Source organism: Rutidosis leptorrhynchoides, chromosome 10 (assembly GCF_046630445.1).
Source record: "Rutidosis leptorrhynchoides isolate AG116_Rl617_1_P2 chromosome 10, CSIRO_AGI_Rlap_v1, whole genome shotgun sequence".
Taxonomy (NCBI): domain Eukaryota; kingdom Viridiplantae; phylum Streptophyta; class Magnoliopsida; order Asterales; family Asteraceae; genus Rutidosis; species Rutidosis leptorrhynchoides.
In genome coordinates, this window is record NC_092342.1 from 240659048 (window position 1) to 240682021 (window position 22974).

The following is a 22974-nucleotide window of genomic DNA, read 5'->3' on the forward strand; positions in this document are numbered from 1 at the left end:
CTTTAGTACTTCGAAATTTATATCATATCCGAAGGGTGTCCCGGAATGATGGGGATATTCTTATATATGCATCTTGTTATTGTCGGTTACCAGGTGTTCACCATATGAATGATTTTTATCTCTATGTATGGGATGTGTATTGAAATATGAAATCTTGTGGTCTATTGTTACGATTTGATATATATAGGTTAAACCTATAACTCACCAACATTTTTGTTGACGTTTTAAGCATGTTTATTATCAGGTGATTATTAAGAGCTTCCGCTGTCGCATACTTAAATAAGGACAAGATTTGGAGTCCATGCTTGTATGATATTGTGTAAAAACTGCATTCAAGAAACTTATTTTGTTGTAACATATTTGTATTGTAAACCATTATGTAATGGTCGTGTGTAAACAGGATATTTTAGATTATCATTATTTGATAATCTACGTAAAGCTTTTTAAACCTTTATTGATGAAATAAAGGTTATGGTTTGTTTAAAAATGAATGCAGTCTTTGAAAAACGTCTCATATAGAGGTCAAAACCTCGCAACGAAATCAATTAATATGGAACGTTTTTAATCAATAAGAACGGGACATTTCAAGAAAGAGCTTCTAACATGCAACATAAAGAAGCATGTTATACTTATGGGTTAGTGATGTTCGCTTCTTATCAAAGTGAGAAAAAGAATATCGGGTTACAACTTTTAAATAAAACATTCCCACAAGTGACGGACTCAGTAGTTGGGGTAAGAAACAAGGTTTTTAGATTGCTACGAGGCTGTTGGGCATTACGAAACCCTTGTCCTTTTGACGACATTACAACATGCTGCCTAGCCAATGGTCATAACGGTTACTTTCCACAAGACCAAGGATGGGAAGTCGTCTTAGTAAAACCTGAATGCATGACTTGTTTCTGGACTTATGAATTACGTGTCTTTATTTTCTTTGCTGAACAACTTGCGTATTAACTAGTTTTATCTTCAAAACTGTTCTGTATCAAAGTGTACTATATTTCATGTTATATGTAATATAGCGAAGTTGTAAGTTTGAAGAATAATTGTATGTGATATATTATTAAAATCAGTTTTTCATATGGAATTGTAGTAGTTGAATTGTATATTAGCTACTAAGTATGAAATTAACGGGTAAGTAGTACCCGAATTTAAATTATAAAACGCTAATATGAAGAAAAAGCTTTTATAAATAAGTTCATATAATGCTACGAGATACTATTGACTACTCTTAAATTCTATATGATTAACTCAATTCTTTTGGCTATTTTTTGAAGGAAATGGCACCGGCGACTCGTCAGAATTTGAACATGAGCGAGGAAGACTTCCGTGTTTTCCTTGCAGCAAACATAGCCGCAGTACAGGCTGCGATGCAAAATAACAATAACTCTGGATCTTGCAGTGGAACTAATTCCACAAGAAATCGTGTAGGATGCACCTACAAAGAATTCACTGCCTGCAAACCTTTGGAATTTGATGGAACCGAAGGACCAATTAGATTGAAATGGTGGACCGAGAAAGTCGAATCAGTGTTTTCCATAAGTAAGTGTACTGAAGAGGACAAAGTTAAGTACGCTACGCATACCTTCACAGGTACTGCGTTAACGTGGTGGAACACCTATCTTGAACAGGTAGGACAAAATGCTGCTTACGCACTACCGTGGTCGGCATTCAAGCAATTAATGAACGAGCAGTACCGTCCTAGAAATGAAGTCAATAAGCTCAAGGTAGAGCTTAGAGAGTTACGAACACAAGGGTTCGACATTACCACATATGAACGACGATTCACAGAGTTGTGCCTATTATGTCCAGGAACGTTTGAAGATGAAGAAGAAAAGATCGACGCATTTATAAAAGGGTTACCAGTAAGGATTCAAGAAGATGTGAGTTCACACGAGCCCGCTTCCATACAAAAGGCAAGTCGAATGGCTCATAAACTCATAAATCAGATTGAGGGAAGAATTAAAGAGCAGGCGGCAGAAGAAACCAACACGAAACAACTCAAGAGAAAGTGGGAAGAAACCAGTGACAAGGGTCACCAATACAACAACAACAACAACAACAACAACAACAATTACAACCACAACCGCAACAATAATCGCAACAATAACCGCAATCCTAACAATAACTATAACAAACATCCCAACAACAACAACTACAACAACCGTTCCAACAATAATAACAATCCCAACAACAACCTCAATAACAACAACGGCAACAAAAACCAAAAATGCCAAAGGTGTGAAGAGTACCACCAGAATGGGTTCTGCACGACATTTTGCACCAAGTGTAAAAGAACTGGCCATGGTGCGAAAAAGTGTGAGGTCTACGGACCAAAGTTTAACAGAACTAAAGGAACAAATAGTGGCAAAACAAGTAATGCCGCCTTTATTTGTTATGGATGTGGAAAAACGGGCCACATTAGAAGTAATTTCCCAAATCAGGGGAATACTAATGGGCAGGGCCGCGGAAGAGTTTTCAATATTAATACGGCAGAATCACAGGAAGACCTGGAGCTTGTTACGGGTACGTTTCTTATTGATAATAAATCTGCTTATGTTTTATTTGATTCGGGTGCGGATAGAACCTATATGAGTAGAGATTTTTGTGCTAAGTTAAGTTGCCCATTGACGCCTTTGGATAGTAAATTTTTACTCGAATTAGCAAACGGTAAATTAATTTCAGCAGATAATATATGTCGGGATAGAGAAATTAAATTGGGTGATGAAACATTTAGGATTGATTTAATACCAGTCAATTTAGGGAGTTTTGATATAATAATTGGCATGGACTGGTTGAAGAAGATGAGAGCAGAGGTCGTTTGTTACAAAAATGCGATTCGCATTATGCGTGAAAAGGGAAAACCTTTAATGGTGTACGGAGAAAAGAACAATGCGAAATTAAATCTTATTAGTAGTTTGAAGGCACAAAAACTAATAAGAAAAGGTTGTTATGTCATTCTAGCACACATCAAGGAAGCTAAACCTAAAGAAAAGAACATCAGTGATGTTCCCGTTGCAAAAGAATTTCCCAATGTATTTCCGAAAGAATTACCGAGATTACCCCCACATCGATCCGTTGAATTTTAAATAGACCTTATACCAGGAGCTGCACCAATAGCTCATGCTCCATACAGACTCGCACCCAGCGAAATGAAAGAATTACAAAGTCAGTTACAGGAACTTTTAGAGCGTAGTTTCATTCTACCAAGCACATCACCATGGGGAGCTCCTGTTTTGTTTGTCAAGAAGAAGGATGGTACATTTAGGTTATGTATCGACTATCGAGAGTTGAACAAACTTACCATCAAGAACCGCTACCCACTACCGAGAATCGACGACTTATTTGATCAACTACAAGGCTCGTCGGTTTATTCAAAGATTTATTTACGTTCTGGGTATCATCAAATGTGGGTGAAGGAGGATGATATTCCAAAGACTACTTTTAGGTCGCGTTACGGTCATTACGAGTTTATGGTTATGCCGTTTGGGTTGACTAACGCACCAGCTGTGTTCATGGACCTCATGAACCGAGTGTGTGGACCATACCTTGACAAGTTTGTCATTATTTTCATCGATGACATACTTATTTACTCAAAGAATGACCAAGAGCATGAAGAACATTTGAGAAAAGTGCTAGAGTTGTTAAGAAAGGAAAAACTGTACGCTAAGTTTTCAAAGTGTGCATTTTGGTTGGAAGAAGTTCAATTCCTCGGTCACATAGTGAACAAAGAAGGTATTCAGGTAGATCCAGCAAAGATTGAAACCGTTGAAAAGTGGAAAACCCTGAAAACTCCGAAGCACATACGCCAATTTTTAGGGCTGGCTGGTTATTACAGGAGATTCATCCAAGATTTTTCCAAAATAGCAAAACCCTTGACTGCATTAACGCATAAAGGGAAGAAATTTGAATGGAAGGATGAACAAGAGAAAGCGTTTCAATTGTTGAAGAAAAATTTAACTACGGCACCTATATTGTCATTACCTGAAGGGAATGATGATTTTGTGATATATTGTGACGCCTCAAAGCAAGGTCTCGGTTGTGTATTAATGCAACGAATGAAGGTAATTGCTTATGCGTCTAGACAATTGAAGATTCACGAGCAGAATTATACGACGCATGATTTGGAATTAGGTGCAGTTGTTTTTGCATTAAAGACTTGGAGGCACTACTTATATGAGGTCAAAAGTATTATATATACCGACCACAAAAGTCTTCAACACATATTTAATCAGAAACAACTGAATATGAGGCAGCGTAGGTGGATTGAATTTTTGAATGATTACGACTTTGAGATTCGTTATCACCCGGAAAAGGCAAATGTGGTAGCCGACGCCTTGAGCAGAAAGGACAGAGAACCTATTCGAGTAAAATCTATGAATATAATGATTCACACTAACCTTACTACTCAAATAAAGGAGGCGCAACAAGGAGTTTTAAAAGAGGGAAACTTAAGGGATGAAATACCCAAAGGATCGGAGAAGCATCTTAATATTCGGGAAGACGGAACCCGGTATAGGGCTGAAAGAATTTGGGTACCAAAATTTGGAGATATGAGAGAAATGGTACTTAGAGAAGCTCATAAAACCAGATACTCAATACATCCTGGAACGAGGAAGATGTACAAGGATCTCAAGAAACATTTTTGATGGCCGGGTATGAAAGCCGATTTAATGACCCGGGAATTTCCGACCAAATTTAAACTTAATCTTTATATAATTTCGATACGATAAGCAAAGTCTATTAAACTGAATTTCAAAACTTTTGAACTGTTATTATATATTAAATTATCCTGTGACCATTCTCGATGATTCACGAACCTTTAATTGTAACTAGAAATGTAAACATAAATAAGTATATATGTAAATAATTATATTAAATATATTAATGAACTATTAAGTAATTTAATTGTTATGAAAGATGACTTTAATTAACTAAAGCTTGTTATTTTGAATATATAGAGTATATTGTATATAAATTGTTCAAACATAAATTGTCAATGTTATCAAGATAATAAAAGTATAATATTATATTTGGGGTTAATTGTTTAATATATATATATAGTTATCTATTTAACATTTAAAACATAATTGCATATATATATATATATATATATATATATATATATATATATATATATATATATATATATATATAGGTATGATTCTATGTATAATTATATGTACATTGTAATAGATATAATGTATAAATATTCAGTTATGTAAATAGAAAACATTACATAAATAATAAATTGTAACATTAATATATTAAAAGAAATTATAAGTTAAAATATAGTTATTGATATTACTATATACTATATAGATTTGAATAATGAAACATATAACTTGTGATTTCTAGTATTATTATTAAGTATTATCATTAAAAATCATTATTTTCATTATTATCATTAATAATATGATCATTATCATTTTTATAGTTATTATTATAATTAACATTATTTATTATCATTAATATTAGTAATATTGAAATCATTATCATTATTATTATTTCTATGTATTATTATTTGATATTATTACCTTTATCATTAAAAATTATTATTTGTATTATCAGTAATAATATTATTATCATTTTTTTTATATCATTAATATTATTTATTATTATTATAATTACTATTAATATAATTATTATTTGTATTTTTAATAATATTAATATATTTATCATTAATATTTATTAAAAATAAGATACACAGAATCACAGAATCTGTTTTAAGTTACTATCACACTATTATTGATTTACAAATTCGTACATATAAGAATCAATCAACAACAGCAAATCCAAATATTGTTAGAGGTACCTTTCTTCTTTATATTTTTTTTAGTTTATTTGTTGTCTGATTGATTAAGCATGTCGACCCATAGGCATTCTCATATCAATCGAGCTGTATTAATTAATCAATCCATTTTCCATCGTCTTTATCAATTACCCAATATCTGGTACTCTTTAATAAATTAAACAGTTAAATCAAGAAAGAAGCCGACGGGTTCTCTGTTCTTGTACCTTTGAAGCAATCTTTTGATTTCTAAACAATTTGCAAAATGTAATAACGCAGTTGTGTTAGTAACCTTTTGAGCAAACTACCTGTAAAATTTCAACTCCCAATCCCTCATATTAAACCTTAATTGTCGAGTCAAAGTTTTAAGTTCAAAAAGTCAACGAAGTGTTCATGGAAAAATTCGATTTTGTTTTAGTGTATTGAGTTAAATTAATGACTCATACAGTTTTTATGGAAGATTTTCAATATTTTTCATGAAGGATTCAAAGCCTAAAACTTCCTCAAATTCATAATCAATTTTTTTTTAAAACCATGAAGAGCACAGCAGCGGCCTGTTTTCCTTTCTTTTATATTTTTTTTTCCTTTTTAATTAGTTTGTAACTAATATAGGTTAATTAAATATTGTTAGAGAATCCTAAAAAAATCGGTTTAATGATTGAAAGTTAAATTGGTTTGGTTTTGGTCGATGGTGTCTGAGTTGAGAAGAAGAAGCATTAGAGGGAAAATATTACGGGTTATATGTAAATAAGGAGGGGTTATAATCAGAAAAATGGGCATCAGCTTGATGGTTTGGGGTGTTAGTGTGCGAGCGGGAGGTCTCTGGTTCGAGCCTGGTTGTGGGCAATTTCTTTTTAGAGCGAATTTTAAAAGGGTAACCTTATTATTTCTTTTACTTTTATTATTATTATTATTATTATTATTATTATTATTATTATTATTATTATTATTATTATTATTATTATTATTATTATTATTATTATTATTATTATTATTATTTATTATTGTTGTTGTTATTGTTAATGTCATTATTATTGTTATTGTTATTATTAGTAATTATTATTATATATATTAAGACTAGTAATATAATTGATACTATTACTAATATTATTACCATTATCATTATTAGTATTATTATTATTATTATTAACATAAATATCATTATTAAAAATATTATTATTATTATTATCATTATTGTTAATTAGAAATATTATTAATGTTACTATTATTATTTTCATAAACATTATCATTTACATCAATCTATAAGTATGAGTATTATTATTATGTATTATTAATATTATCATTATTATTAGTGTTATCAGGTTATTATAAGTATTAATATCAATATTATGAGAATTGTTATTATTACTATTAAAACTATTATCCTAACTATTATTAACAGCAAAATTACCATAATTATTATTGTTATCAGTATTGTTATTTTTAATATTATTATAATTATCAACTACAACTTTTACTTACCTTTGTTAATATGATTTTTCTAAATAAATGTTATGTATATAAAAATATATTTATAGGTAATAATACATAAAAGTATGTATTAATTCTATTAACGAATTTTATACGAATATTCATATATATCAAATCAAGTATTTTTAATATAAAACTAACTGAATATATATATAGTAATATAATTATCTAAACACTAATCATGTTGTATACACAAATTAAATATACATAGTATATAACATAAGTTATAATATAGGAATTTGTTCAATTTCGATTATACGTTTTAATATATACAAATAATATAGGTTCGTGAATCTGAGGCCAACTGTAACAACCCAAACCATCCAACGACAAAACCACGTGAAAACAGCAAAATAAAAAAAAAAAATTCTGAACAGCATGTGGCGCGGCGCGCCATATAGGCCGCGCGGCGCGCCAAAGTGGACTGTCCGGAAAGTCTTTAAATGCGAAAATGTTTAACTAGTTCCCGACGTATTTAGACAAAATGCTTTTAACCGCATGTTCAATATATGAAAACTAGCGCGTTCCATTAATAAAATTTAGTTTACGAAGCGGGGCCCACATCGACCCAAATTACCCTTTAAGTATCAAAATACAATTTTCGACCATAAGACTTTTAATACAAAACAAAGCCGAGCATGACGATTGGGGATACGCTACCCAATCCTAATAAATCCAAAAGCAAGCCTTCTACGCAAACTATGCAAGTCCTCTAATCCTCGCGCTTACCCGAGCCACCATCCGCATGCAATCTATAAAAAGAGTCAACAACGAGAGGGTAAGCTAACGCTTAGTGAATGATAATATACTACATACATATATATGTATAAAATGGACACGCCACAAAATAACAAATACCGCATACCGAGGCATCCATATATAAGGCACTACACTAAGCATACCGTACGATCTCTAAGCAACGAGCTAAAGATGCAACAACAATATAAGTTCACCAACGACGATGTGAACAACGCCAAATAGCTACACCCGGAGGGTTAGCTACAACACAACAATACATTAATATATAACAATATGAACGAACAAGGTTAACACCTTAACCCAATACCGAGAACCAAATACCACAATGAAGATTGGCCGAACTACACGAGCCTTAGTAATCCGAAACCACACGAGATTACTATCTTTACAACACCGAGGTTGGCCGAGCTACACGAGCCTTAGTAATCCGAAACCACACGAGATTACTACCTCAATAAGATGACCGAACTACACGAGTCACCATGAATCCGAACTACACGAGATTCATTTCCACAATACAATAAGATGACCGAAACCACACGCATCATCGTGAATCCGAATACACACGCGATTCACTTCTCAATATTATACCCTTCGCCATTGGGGTTATATCAACCACATCACAACCACGTGTGATAATGTACACGCGAACGCGTACTTCGCCAAAGATGGTCAACCAAAACGCACAACCGTGCCAATTGGACTCATACAAAAGTCCATCAAATCCATCTATATGTGAAGTGAGCTCTATAGCCGAGAATCACTTCACCCGACCCGCACCCATCCTACACATACATATGCACATAGGATATTATCACTCACCTTAAAGTCTTGAGAATGCTTCCAAGTAATCCGCAACTCGCCAATGGAAAGTACCTATTCCATTATCACAATTACAACAATACACTTAGAGTGGATTTACAAATCAACCCAATTCGTCACTTAGTGCAATTTCGACCCAAATGCACTTCCAAGCACAAACCGTGCCCAAAACTAACCAATAATCACTAACACAAGTGAGAATGGTCCTAGTACGCCAATTAAACCCGAACTCAAGTGTTAAACACGTGTCATACCCATTTTGACACTTAAACCCTAATTTTGACCCATTAAGTCAAAATCTCACCATTTACAAGTTTTAACACCAAAACACATTTAACTCGGTTTAATACTTCAACTTAATCCATTTTAAGTTTATAAACCTCATTAAATCGCCAAATGGGTCATAATCACCACCAAACCCTAATTTGACCCAAAGTCACAATTAGTCAACCAAATAACCTTAAATGGGTTTCAATACTTCCATAATCACTAACTTAAGTGATTAAACTCAATTTCAAGTCCTAAACATGGCCAATTAGTTCACCAACCCAAAATCCACCAACAATTAACAATAAACCCAATTACTAGCATCACTAAACCCATTTCATCATCTAAAAGGGTTTTTCATCAAACTAGCTCAAACCCTAACTTGAATATCAAATCAAATAGATGAAATTCGGAGTTTGAGCTTACCAATACCACCACAACGTAGCTAGGAACGAAAGGAACAACTTTAGAACTCGAGCTTTTGATCAATTCGGCCTCCTTCTTCACCAAAACCCTAAATCTCTCTCTAGAATCTCTCTCTCTCTCTAAAATAGTTTGAGAGTGATGAATGGATGTGAAAATGATCCAAAACTGATCCAAACCAGCTAATATGGCTCACAAATCTGGTCCCAAGTGAAATTACCCAAATACCCTTCATTTAAACCAATTAAAACAAAGGATTCTGTCAGCGCCAAATGGCGCGGCGCGCCCCAAACCCGCGCGGCGCGCGATCCTACTGAAACAGTTTCTTTTGCATTTTAATTTATATACAATAAAACTCATACCCTTGAACACCATAATACACAAGTAAGTAAGATAATTATTCGGGTCTTACAACTCTCCCCCACTTAAACTCGATCACGTCCTCGTGATCTTCTCCACTTAACCAATCCGGACCTACTCAACGATCCTCACTCAAGTCCCAATACGAACTTTCCTAGACAATTCTTCCCAATGGATCACTTTTAACAACTAAAATCGTCAACCGTGATTTATCAAAACCACAATCCGAGCACTAAAACCTGCTCAATTTCCCATATCGGGAAAAACTCAACCAACCTCGTACCGAGATATAAATTCCTTAGCGTACCTTTACCACGGACAACGCTAAAAGTGACCCAGTCTCAACCTAAAGTCAACAATCCGAACGTTGGAGATCGAACCACATGAATCCTCACGGATTACTCTTACCACTAAACATCCTTTGTAGTGCGCAATACAACCAATACGCCACTATCCTAACATCATAAGCAACGACTAAAACCAAAAGCGCCCAAAACGACTATGGCAACGCTAATCCTAAGGTGTACAAAATCGACGATCGTCACACCCATAACAACACGTGAGCGAAACACGGCTATCGCATCACTAATCACACAACACACGAAGGCTGGCCGAAAACACACGCGCCTTAGTGAATCCGAACTACACGCGACTCACTACCTTCACCACAACAACAATCGGGAATGGCCGAACTACACGCGCCATAGTGAATCCGAACTACCCGAGAGTCACTATCCCGGAGGAATGATCGAACTACACGAGTCATTTGTGAAACCGAACTACACGAGACTCACTCCTCAATACAATGACCGAAACCACACGAGTCATTTGTGAATCCGAACTACACGAGATTCACTTCCACAATACAATGACCGAAACCACACGAGTCATTTGTGAATCCGAACTACACGAGATTCACTTCCACAACATCGAGGTTGGCCGAACTACACGAGCCTTAGTAATCCGAAACCACACGAGATTACTACCTCAATAAGATGACCGAACTACACGAGTCACCATGAATCCGAACTACACGAGATTCATTTAGTTAAGATGACCGAAACCACACGCGTCATCGTGAATCCGAAACCACACGCGATTCACAATCTCAACATAGGAATGGTACTCGCATTTCCCACCGGTACTCGCATTTCCCGATAGTGTTACACCATACCGACATAACACTACTCCCTTGATGAAGTCAGCGGACCCCGAAGGTCATGCTCCACCAATCACAACACCGGATGAAGTCAGCGGACCCAAAGATCATGCTTCACCGATATAACACCACGCTCATGATGAAGTCAGCGAACCCCGAAAGTCATGCTCCACCAATCACGTATTCCCATGATGAAGTCAGCGGACCCTAAAGATCATGCTTCATCAAACAACCATACCATAATCGAGCAAGAACCACCTATACCAAACATAGGTATCAAACAATAATTCTCCACAAGAGAACCCGACACACACCTCCCTTAACTGGAGGATTTCACCTTGCTCGCCAAACACATCCATTATCTCTCAACGAGATTTACCACGTTACCACCTCGGTGATGATTCAAATCCAAACCATAAGTACAATTTATCCGAAATTGTACTCTACCACAAATCGACCAAACCAGGTCTCGACAACATTTTTTTCGGATCTACCGAAAGCATCATCCGAAATCTCACACTAAAACTTCCTCGTGCGGGAGTGTAACTCCCCCACTTAGAACCACGTTCCATATCCACAACTCGTACAATCGCACAATGCTACCACAGGTAGACTTTACCAACAATTGGGCTCACACGACCCATTACCACATCTTGCTCCAACCTTGAGCACACGAAGGATTTTAACCAACCCTTAATCACTTTGTACGAAAAGTGTACCGCAACACAATCGGAGTCGAACACCACGCTAGTAGGTATAAAAGAGGCACCTAATGTCGCGTCATAAAGACTCCATTACCAACACACATCGAGATTTAAAACACTCGATCTCAAGGGTTCCAACCAACCGACGAACCTCATGGTTCATCAACTTCAACACGAGAGCGAACATGCTCTAACATCCGAACACCAAAACTCATTTCCATGGCTTGGTAGAGACATTTTCCAAATACTAAGGAATGCTTGGTTACGCCAAGTCTTACGCCCTTCGCCCGTCAATCAAACATCAACATAGGGTACTTCCATTAGGAACGTCACCCATAGCATAACATGCACAACAAAGGCACGCAACTCAAACTCAAACGGCATTTAATAAATAATCAGAAGACATATTTATCAAAATTAAATGTACCTTAACGTCTCCTAGCCGCACCCGTCCCCGCTAACTTGGGACATTCCGACTTACGATGTCCTTCTTTTTGGCAATTGAAGCACACCATACCATCACCCTTTGGTACTGAACATTCCCAAGACTTGTGACCCCTCACGCCACAATTGTAACATCTAGCCGCACTAGAATCCGACGTACCCGCTCGCGTACCACCCGTGCTCACACTCGGACCCTTAGCCCTCTTACTCGAAGCACCATAAGAAACGACCCTTCGCTCACTTGAAGGTTCTCCCTTTTTCGATCGTGAATACGACTCGAAACCTCTAGCTAAGTCGAATAATTCCGAAAACAATTTCGCTTGACCCCGGCTAATTTTACTTTTCAAGTCATCATTCAAGGTCCGATAGAAATCTCCCATCAACAAACGATCATTCCCCAAATACTCCGGACAAAAACGAGCCTTCGCCATAAAGGTCGTCTTGAGAGTACTCAAATCCATAGATCCTTGTCGCAAATTTCGCAACTCATTACGCAATTCCCACAAATTGGCCGAAGTCCGGAACTCCTCGAAGAATTCCTCCTTAAAGTCGTCCCACGATAAAGCCATAAACATCTCGCCACCGACAAGATCAATCTTTCCATCCAACCAATCCCTTGCCCTACCCCGCAACAAACTCGTAGCGAGTCTCGTCTTTCTCTCGGGAGGGCAATCAATAGTACGGAAACACCCTTCGACGTCCGAAATCCAAGTTGTGCTTACCAAAGGATCCGGCTTTCCGTCATACATCGGGGGTTTAGTCCTCATGAAGCTCTTAAGATAACGCTCCATTTCACCACTACTTTGAAGTTCGGAATACCTCATTTCCATTCTTTCTTCTAACGCACCCATTTGCTCCGCAACGGCGGCTGCAACCCTAGTGTTAAACTCCGCATCATTCGCCTCGGTCTCGTTTCGCTTCGTCATTCTAAAGAATGCAAACCGATTAGTCCACGAACGTGTAAAACCGTACGCACGACACAGCCCCATCTTGCTAAACACTCATCGTACATCACTTGTTAGACACGATTTGCACCCGTAATAAGGTTTGCAAGTTCTTATTACGCACACATGCCGCATCGACTCGTTAGTACAACGACCGTCTCGCTCGATGATATACACAAACACAACCAAAATTCTACGCGGTACAAACACACGCGAGAATTATTATCACAACACAACAACATATTAATAATATCCGCATTACTAAAATAAACATTAGTCAACCTATAGCCAAGGCACTAACCAAACCCATTCCGACCCGTAATCCTACAAGTCCCGCAACAATTTAAGCACACACAAGTCTAAGTCTAGGCACCTATCTCAAGTTACCTAAATCCCTTAGACCATGCTCTGATACCACTTGTAACAACCCAAACCATCCAACGACAAAACCACGTGAAAACAGAAAAATAAAAAAAAAAATTTCCTGAACAGCATGTGGCGCGGCGCGCCATATAGGCCGCGCGGCGCGCCAAAGTGGACTGTCCGAAAAGTCTTTAAATGCGAAAATGTTTGACTAGTTCCCGACGTATTTAGACAAAACGCTTTTAACCGCATGTTCAATATATGAAAACTAGCGCGTTCCATTAATAAAATTTAGTTTACAAAGCGGGGCCCACATCGACCCAAATTACCCTTTAAGTATCAAAATACAATTTTCGACCATAAGACTTTTAATACAAAACAAAGCCGAGCATGGCGATTGGGGATACGCTACCCAATCCTAATAAATCCAAAAGCAAGCCTTCTACGCAAACTATGCAAGTCCTCTAATCCTCGCGCTTACCCGAGCCACCATCCGCATGCAATCTATAAAAAGAGTCAACAACGAGAGGGTAAGCTAACGCTTAGTGAATGATAATATACTACATACATATATATGTATAAAATGGACACGCCACAAAATAACAAATACCGCATACCGAGGCATCCATATATAAGGCACTACACTAAGCATACCGTACGATCTCTAAGCAACGAGCTAAAGATGCAACAACAATATAAGTTCACCAACGACGATGTGAACAACGCCAAATAGCTACACCCGGAGGGTTAGCTACAACACAACAATACATTAATATATAACAATATGAACGAACAAGGTTAACACCTTAACCCAATACCGAGAACCAAATACCACAATGAAGATTGGCCGAACTACACGAGCCTTAGTAATCCGAAACCACACGAGATTACTATCTTCACAACACCGAGTTTGGCCGAACTACACGAGCCTTAGTAATCCGAAACCACACGAGATTACTACCTCAATAAGATGACCGAACTACACGAGTCACCATGAATCCGAACTACACGAGATTCATTTCCACAATACAATAAGATGACCGAAACCACACGCGTCATCGTGAATCCGAATACACACGCGATTCACTTCTCAATATTATACCCTTCGCCATTGGGGTTATATCAACCACATCAAAACCACGTGTGATAATGTACACGCGAACACGTACTTCGCCAAAGATGGTCAACCAAAACGCACAACCGTGCCAATTGGACTCATACAAAAGTCCATCAAATCCATCGATATGTGAAGTGAGCTCTATAGCCGAGAATCACTTCACCCGACCCGCACCCATCCTACACATACATATGCACATAGGATATTATCACTCACCTTGAAGTCTTGAAGAATGCTTCCAAGTAATCCGCAACTCGCCAATGGAAAGTACCTATTCCATTATCACAATTACAACAATACACTTAGAGTGGATTTACAAATCAACCCAATTCGTCACTTAGTGCAATTTCGACCCAAATGCACTTCCAAGCACAAACCGTGCCCAAAACTAACCAATAATCACTAACACAAGTGAGAATGGTCCTAGTACGCCAATTAAACCCGAACTCAAGTGTTAAACACGTGTCATACCCATTTTGACACTTAAACCCTAATTTTGACCCATTAAGTCAAAATCTCACCATTTACAAGTTTTAACACCAAAACACATTTAACTCGGTTTAATACTTCAACTTAATCCATTTTAAGTTTATAAACCTCATTAAATCGCCAAATGGGTCATAATCACCACCAAACCCTAATTTGACCCAAAGTCACAATTAGTCAACCAAATAACCTTAAATGGGTTTCAATACTTCCATAATCACTAACTTAAGTGATTAAACTCAATTTCAAGTCCTAAACATGGCCAATTAGTTCACCAACCCAAAATCCACCAACAATTAACAATAAACCCAATTACTAGCATCACTAAACCCATTTCATCATCTAAAAGGGTTTTTCATCAAACTAACTCAAACCCTAACTTGAATATCAAATCAAATAGATGAAATTCGGAGTTTGAGCTTACCAATACCACCACAACGTAGCTAGGAACGAAAGGAACAACTTTAGAACTCGAGTTTTTGATCAATTCGGCCTCCTTCTTCACCAAAACCCTAAATCTCTCTCTAGAATCTCTCTCTCTCTAAAATAGTTTGAGAGTGATGAATGGATGTGAAAATGATCCAAAACTGATCCAAACCAGCTAATATGGCTCACAAATCCGGCCCCAAGTGAAATTACCCAAATACCCTTCATTTAAACCAATTAAAACAAAGGATTCTGTCAGCGCCAAATGGCGCGGCGCGCCCCAAACCCGCGCGGCGCGCGATCCTACTGAAACAGTTTCTTTTGCATTTTAATTTATATACAATAAAACCCACACCCTTGAACACCATAATACACAAGTAAGTAAGATAATTATTCGGGTCTTACACCAACCCTGCATTGTTCAGTTGTTCAATATAGCCAGATGTATTTTTACTACAAAATACATTAGGTGAGTTTCATTTGCTCCCTTTAAACTCTATATATTTTTGGGCTGAGAATACATGCAAATGTTTTATTAACTGTTTTACAATAATTATATGCGTGAGTTTCATTTGCTCCCTTTTTAAATGCTTTTGCAATATATATATTTTTGGGACTGAGAATACATGCGCTGCTTTTATAACTGTTTTACGAAATAGACACAAGTAATCGAAACTACATTATATGGTTGAATTATCGAAATCGAATATGCCCCTTTTTATTAAGTCTGGTAATCTAAGAATTAGGGAACAGACACCCTAATTGACGCGAACTCTAAAGATAGATCTATCGGGCCCAACAAGCCCCATCCAAAGTACCGGATGCTTTAGTACTTCAAATCATGTCCGAAGGAGGATCCCGGAATAATGGGGAAATTCTTATATGCATATTGTGAATGTCGGTTACCAGGTGTTCAATCCATATGAATGATTTTTTGTCTCTATGCATGGGACGTATGTTTATGAGAATTGGAAATATGAAATCTTGTGGTCTATTAAAATTATGAAATGATTGTTTATGATAAACTAATGAACTCACCAACCTTTTGGTTGACACTTTAAAGCATGTTTATTCTCAGGTATGAAAGAAGTCTTCCGCTGTGCAATTGCTCATTTTAAAGATATTACTTGGAGTCATTCATGACATATTTCAAAAGACGTTGCATTCGAGTCGTTGAGTTTATCAAGATTATTATTAAGTCAATTATAGTTAGATATATTATAAAATGGTATGCATGCTGTCAACTTTCGATGTAATGAAAGATTGTCTTTTCAAAAATGAATGCAATGTTTGTAAAATGTATCATATAGAGGTCAAGTACCTCGCGATGTAATCAACTGTTGTGAATCGTTTATAATCGATATGGACTTCGTTCGGATGGATTAGGACGGGTCACTTCAGTTGGTATCAGAGCGGTGGTCTTAGCGAACTAGGTCTGCGTTAGTGTGTCTGACTGAGAAGTCGTTAGGATGCATTAGTGAGTCTGGACTTCGACCGTGTCTGCATGTCAAAAGTTTTGCTTATCATTTCGTGTCGAAAATTACCTGCTTATCATTCTTAGAGAATCACTTGCTTATCATCCTCAGTCTAGACACATCTTATTGCATTGATTGCATGATTAGTGTATAGACAAAATGCATATCTTAGCATATCTGCTAATTCATATCTTAGCGTATCTGTTATTGTAAACTTTGCCTGACATTTTCTGTAGATTCCCCCGTAACGTATGGGATTTTGGTATTATATATGCATATGTAAATTATGTATTGCAGGGTACTAATCTAAATCCTATAATCTATTTCTTATCAAAAATCCTTCATCTGATCGTACGAGATGAATCCCTCAACCAGTTTGAGTCCCTCAGATTTCGATAGCTATCCCGATAGTTATCTCGACAGCTATTCCGACATGGATATCCACCTAAGCTCCGAAAGCGGTGTCACCAGAATGAATCAATCAATCAACTATCCCCAATTCATCTGATGGGTTCGTAGTCGACTTAATCAATGGAGACACGAAGAAGGCGATCCCTTCCACCAACCGAATTCACCTCTTGACGAAGAACCCGAAGCATTTACCAGTGAACTAGTCCGAAACACCATTTTCACCCTCATTTCCCGAATAACTCGCCATGATTATATTCTATATAAAATTCTAAACCTCATTCATTCGCTCGTCCGAACCGACAATCATCCCGGCGTAATAGAAGAAGTCAATGAGCTTTGCGCTCGAGTAGTGACCTTGGAAAATATGGTGCAAAACGTACCTGCTTCAACAACATCACCGGCACCAACAGTATCACCAATATCAACACCAGTACCACCAACAACCCAAGTTTCACCATCACATGCCTCAACATCGCAATCTACACCTCGAGCATAATTTTCGTTCTACATCTTGTCCTACATCGATTATCTTCGTTCTACGTATCGTTTTACATCCTTGATCTTCGTTCGACATGACGATTATGTAATCTCTAATATTTTAGAGATTATGTATTCTTATTCTAACGGTAAAGCAAATGAGATTAATATCATATTAACCCATTAAATCCATGATTACGTCTGAAGAAAATAGATATGTATATATATTTTCACAAAGATTGTAATTAAAAATTCTTTTGTACAAACTGTTAATGATGAAAATATTTTAACGGGTAGGTAATACCCGAGGAAATATTTAGTTTTCACATTATTAAATTACTCTATACATTCTTCGAATCTGATTCAACAGTCGTTTACTATCCTACTTACATCCACCGATCTACAAATCCGTTCACCACAGAATAACCATATTCATCCAATTTCATATTGGGATTTTGATTTATCAGAATCCAACAAGTGGCATAATGAAGAAAACATTTGGCAAAATAAAATTTGTTAGAAACAAACAAATTAACTATGAGAAATTTTGTTAAGAATCCACGCTAACTGTTCCTAGCTAATTGTTCCTAGCTAATTGATTACATTTTATTTATCGCAATTTAATTATCGCAATTTACATTCTTGCAATTTTATTTATCGTCATTTAATTTCTGTTATTTACTTTACGCACTTTATTTATCGTTATTTAATTTCTGTAATTTATTTTACGCACTTTAAATATCGGGACACGTATACAAGGTTTTGACATATCATATCGACGCATTTATATATATTATTTGGAATAACCATAGACACTCTGTATGCAGTAATGAACGAGTTCTCTATACAGGGTTGAGGTTGATTCTACAATAATATATATAATTTGAGTTGTGATCGAGTCTGGGACATGTACATGGGTCACGATACGTATTAATTAATTCGAATAATATATATTAAGCTATATATGAAATATTGGACTATTACTGTGGACTATCGACTGTGGACTAATAACATTGGACAATTAAAATGAATTAAAATATTGATTATAACATATGAAACTAAACATCTCTTTAAGTTTGCCACTTGATTTCATCTTAAACCTCATTTGTATCTTGACGATTACAATCTGCATTCAAACCTTTCATAATTTCTGAAAACACCTCAATCGAGAGGATGAACCAACCGCATTTAATCTACGGAAGAAAAGATTTATGCATATAGTTATGCACCTGAGAAACTCTCGACAACTGAGTAAAAGTTTAACACGTAGCCGCGTCAGATCCTTTGGCATTTATTAGCAAAAATAACTTTGCAATCCCTTTTCAAAGTAGCCAATTTTATCACAGCTCCAGCAAGTCAACTTCGAATTTTCATTTGAAGTAGCCTTACTATAATCCTGATATATACAATTACCCTTTTGATACCGGAGAATTCTTTTATATTCCACCACATTACCAGCAAATGTACCAGCAACCTTGTCGCTCCTTAGTTTAAATCCCTCCGAAAAATCACTATATTTATCTATTGAAGTCTCGTCATGTACTCATCCACATCTTGTAACGAGGACTGGCATAACAATTACCGGAAATCAGCAATCAGTACTTTGAAAACTCACAGCATATCTACATCAACAGTTATAGGTATGACATTTATCTCTTAGAATTATGATATCTCATTCTGAAATTCTGAAAAGCACTCAGTCACAAATCAATACTTTGAATGTTGAAAAAGCTGAATGAAGCAGCAGAAACCATAGACAACCGTAAACGACCTTAATCATCGAAAGTTTGATGATAAAGAATAGTATGTTGGAAAAGCTCAGAAAAGTTGGAACTAGAAAACAGATTGAGCTAACCACGAAGGAGACCAAGGACAAATACAAGGACCATACCATATATTCAAAGAATCCAGGTAATTCTGGATCCGATGAAAACTTCAACGAATATCTTGCTCCGTACTCATGTTAAATTCTTGCGGAAAATCTTCCTCATCAACCATCGAACTTAGAAATTCCAAAATATCATCATAAATATCTTCGATATTTCTGAAGATATTTTCATAAATATTCTCGTCCGAAATTATTTATCTCTTCGTGCTATCTATATTACATCATAAAGGAAACTACTTTAGTTTCTAATTTTTTTTTTTAAAATTCGAGTTTAAATTATGAATGTTTTTGAAGTAGTGTTGGGAATTGATGCATGAGTTACTATAATATAATGACACTTGATCAACATGATTATATTACAGTAAGTCATGCTGAGTTTCTAATGGGACGTGATGATTCACAGATCCTAACGTCATCACGCGCCATGTTACATGACTCTTTCATTCTACTTAACTTCTGAACATATCAAGAAAATATATTCTTGATAGTTCTATTCTCAGTGATTCTGGAAATTTGACAAATCAAATCGTTCTAATATGTTCTTTCTTGTTTAAGAACATGATGTTCATTCAAAACTCCATATTTATGAATTCTGGACTGTTACTCGCTTTACTAGAGGTCGAGAAGATAATAGAAAGGCAAGGAGCTCCAAAATATAAGAGAAAATATAAAGTCCAATAACAACACGGAAGTTACAAACCGTGGATATTAATACGAATAAGCAATATAAATACACGGTATAATTAAGAATAGTATCACCCCAAGGTAATAGTAGAAGTAATCAGATTCTTCTGGTGGAAGATTGAAAAGAAGGATGACAGAAAAGATAATTAAAAAAATATCAAGGATTAGAACTGGATTAAGCATTTTTACAATCTTTTGGATGTATGAACTAAGAAACAAAGTATAAGAATGGTGAGAATAATGGAACGGAAGAGTTTAATTTATAATGGAAATATCAGACAGAGAATTGAGGCAGATCACCGTATTTAATTATAGAGATCTTAATTTCTTTAATCGCCGAAGAATCAAATCTTTTAGATTTCGAAGATTTTCTTTATATCCCTTGAATTCCGGAATTCAACCAAGGCAACGTCATAAGATAAAATGAAACATCATTTATTCATTTCACTCTTTTGTGATAGCTTCATTCGTGCTCTTTGAATAATCGAATTATTTTATCTGTATTATTCAATAATGATAAAACTCTATTTATCAGCTCATATTAGTCAGGAAAACATATTTATTGTTAGCCATGATGACCTCACTCAAATTTCGGGACGAAATTTCTTTAACGGGTAGGTACTGTGATGACCCGGGAATTTCCGACCAAATTTAAACTTAATCTTTATATAATTTCGATACAATAAGCAAAGTCTATTAAACTGAATTTCAAAACTTTTGAACTGTTATTATATATTAAATTATCCTGTGACCATTCTCGACGATTCACGAACCTTTAATTGTAACTAGAAATGTAAATATAAATAAGTATATATGTAAATAATTATATTAAATATATTAATGAACTATTAAGTAATTTAATTATTATGAAAGATGACTTTAATTAACTAAAGCTTGTTATTTTGAATATATAGAGTATATTGTATATAAATTGTTCAAACATAAATTGCCAATGTTATCAAGATAATAAAAGTATAATATTATATTTGGGGTTAATTGTTTAATATATATATAGTTATCTATTTAACATTTAAAACATAATTGCATATATATATATATATATATATATATATATATATATATATATATATATATATATATATATATATATATATATATATATATATAAACCTATATATGAATAGGTATGATTCTATGTATAATTATATGTACATTGTAATAGATATAATGTATAAATATTCAGTTATGTAAATAGAAAACATTACATAAATAATAAATTGTAACATTAATATATTAAAATATATATATATATATATATATATATATATATATATATATATATATATATATATATATATATATAAACCTATATATGAATAGGCATGATTCTATGTATAATTATATGTACATTGTAATAGATATAATGTATAAATATTCAGTTATGTAAATAGAAAACATTACATAAATAATAAATTGTAACATTAATATATTAAAAGAAATTATAAGTTAAAATATAGTTATTGATATTACTATATACTATATAGATTTGAATAATGAAACATGTAACTTGTGATTTCTAGTATTATTATTAAGTATTATCATCAAAAATCATTATTTTCATTATTATCATTAATAATATGATCATTATCATTTTTATAGTTATTATTATAATTAACATTATTTATTATCATTAATATTAGTAATATTGAAATCATTATCATTATTATTATTTCTATGTATTATTATTTGATATTATTACCTTTATCATTAAAAATTATTATTTGTATTATCAGTAATAATATTATTATCATTTTATTATATCATTAATATTATTTATTATTATTATAATTACTATTAATATAATTATTATTTGTATTTTTAATAATATTAATATATTTATCATTAATATTTATTAAAAATAAGATACAGAGAATCACAGAATCTGTTTTAAGTTACTATCACACTATGATTGAATTACAAATTCGTACATATAAGAATCAATCAACAACAGCAAATCCAAATATTGTTAGAGGTACCTTTCTTCTTTATTTTTTTTTAGTTTATTTGTTGTCTGATTGATTAAGTATGTCGACCCATAGGCATTCTCATATCAATCGAGCTGTATTATTTAATCAATCCATTTTCCATCGTCTTTATCAATTACCCAATATTTGGTACTCTTTAATAAATTAAACAGTTAAATCAAGAAAGAAGCCGACGGGTTCTCTGTTCTTGTACCTTTGAAGCAATCTTTCGATTTCTAAACAATTTCCAAAATGTAATAACGCAGTTGTGTTAGTAACCCTTTGAGCAAACTACCTGTAAAATTTCAACTCCCAATCCCTCATATTGAACCTTAATTGTCGAGTCAAAGTTTTAAGTTCAAAAAGTCAACGAAGTGTTCATGGAAAAATTCGATTTTGTTTTAGTGTATTGAGTTAATTTAATGACTCATACAGTTTTTATGGAAGATTTTCAATCTTTTTCATGAAGGATTCAAAGCCTAAAACTTCCTCAAATTCATA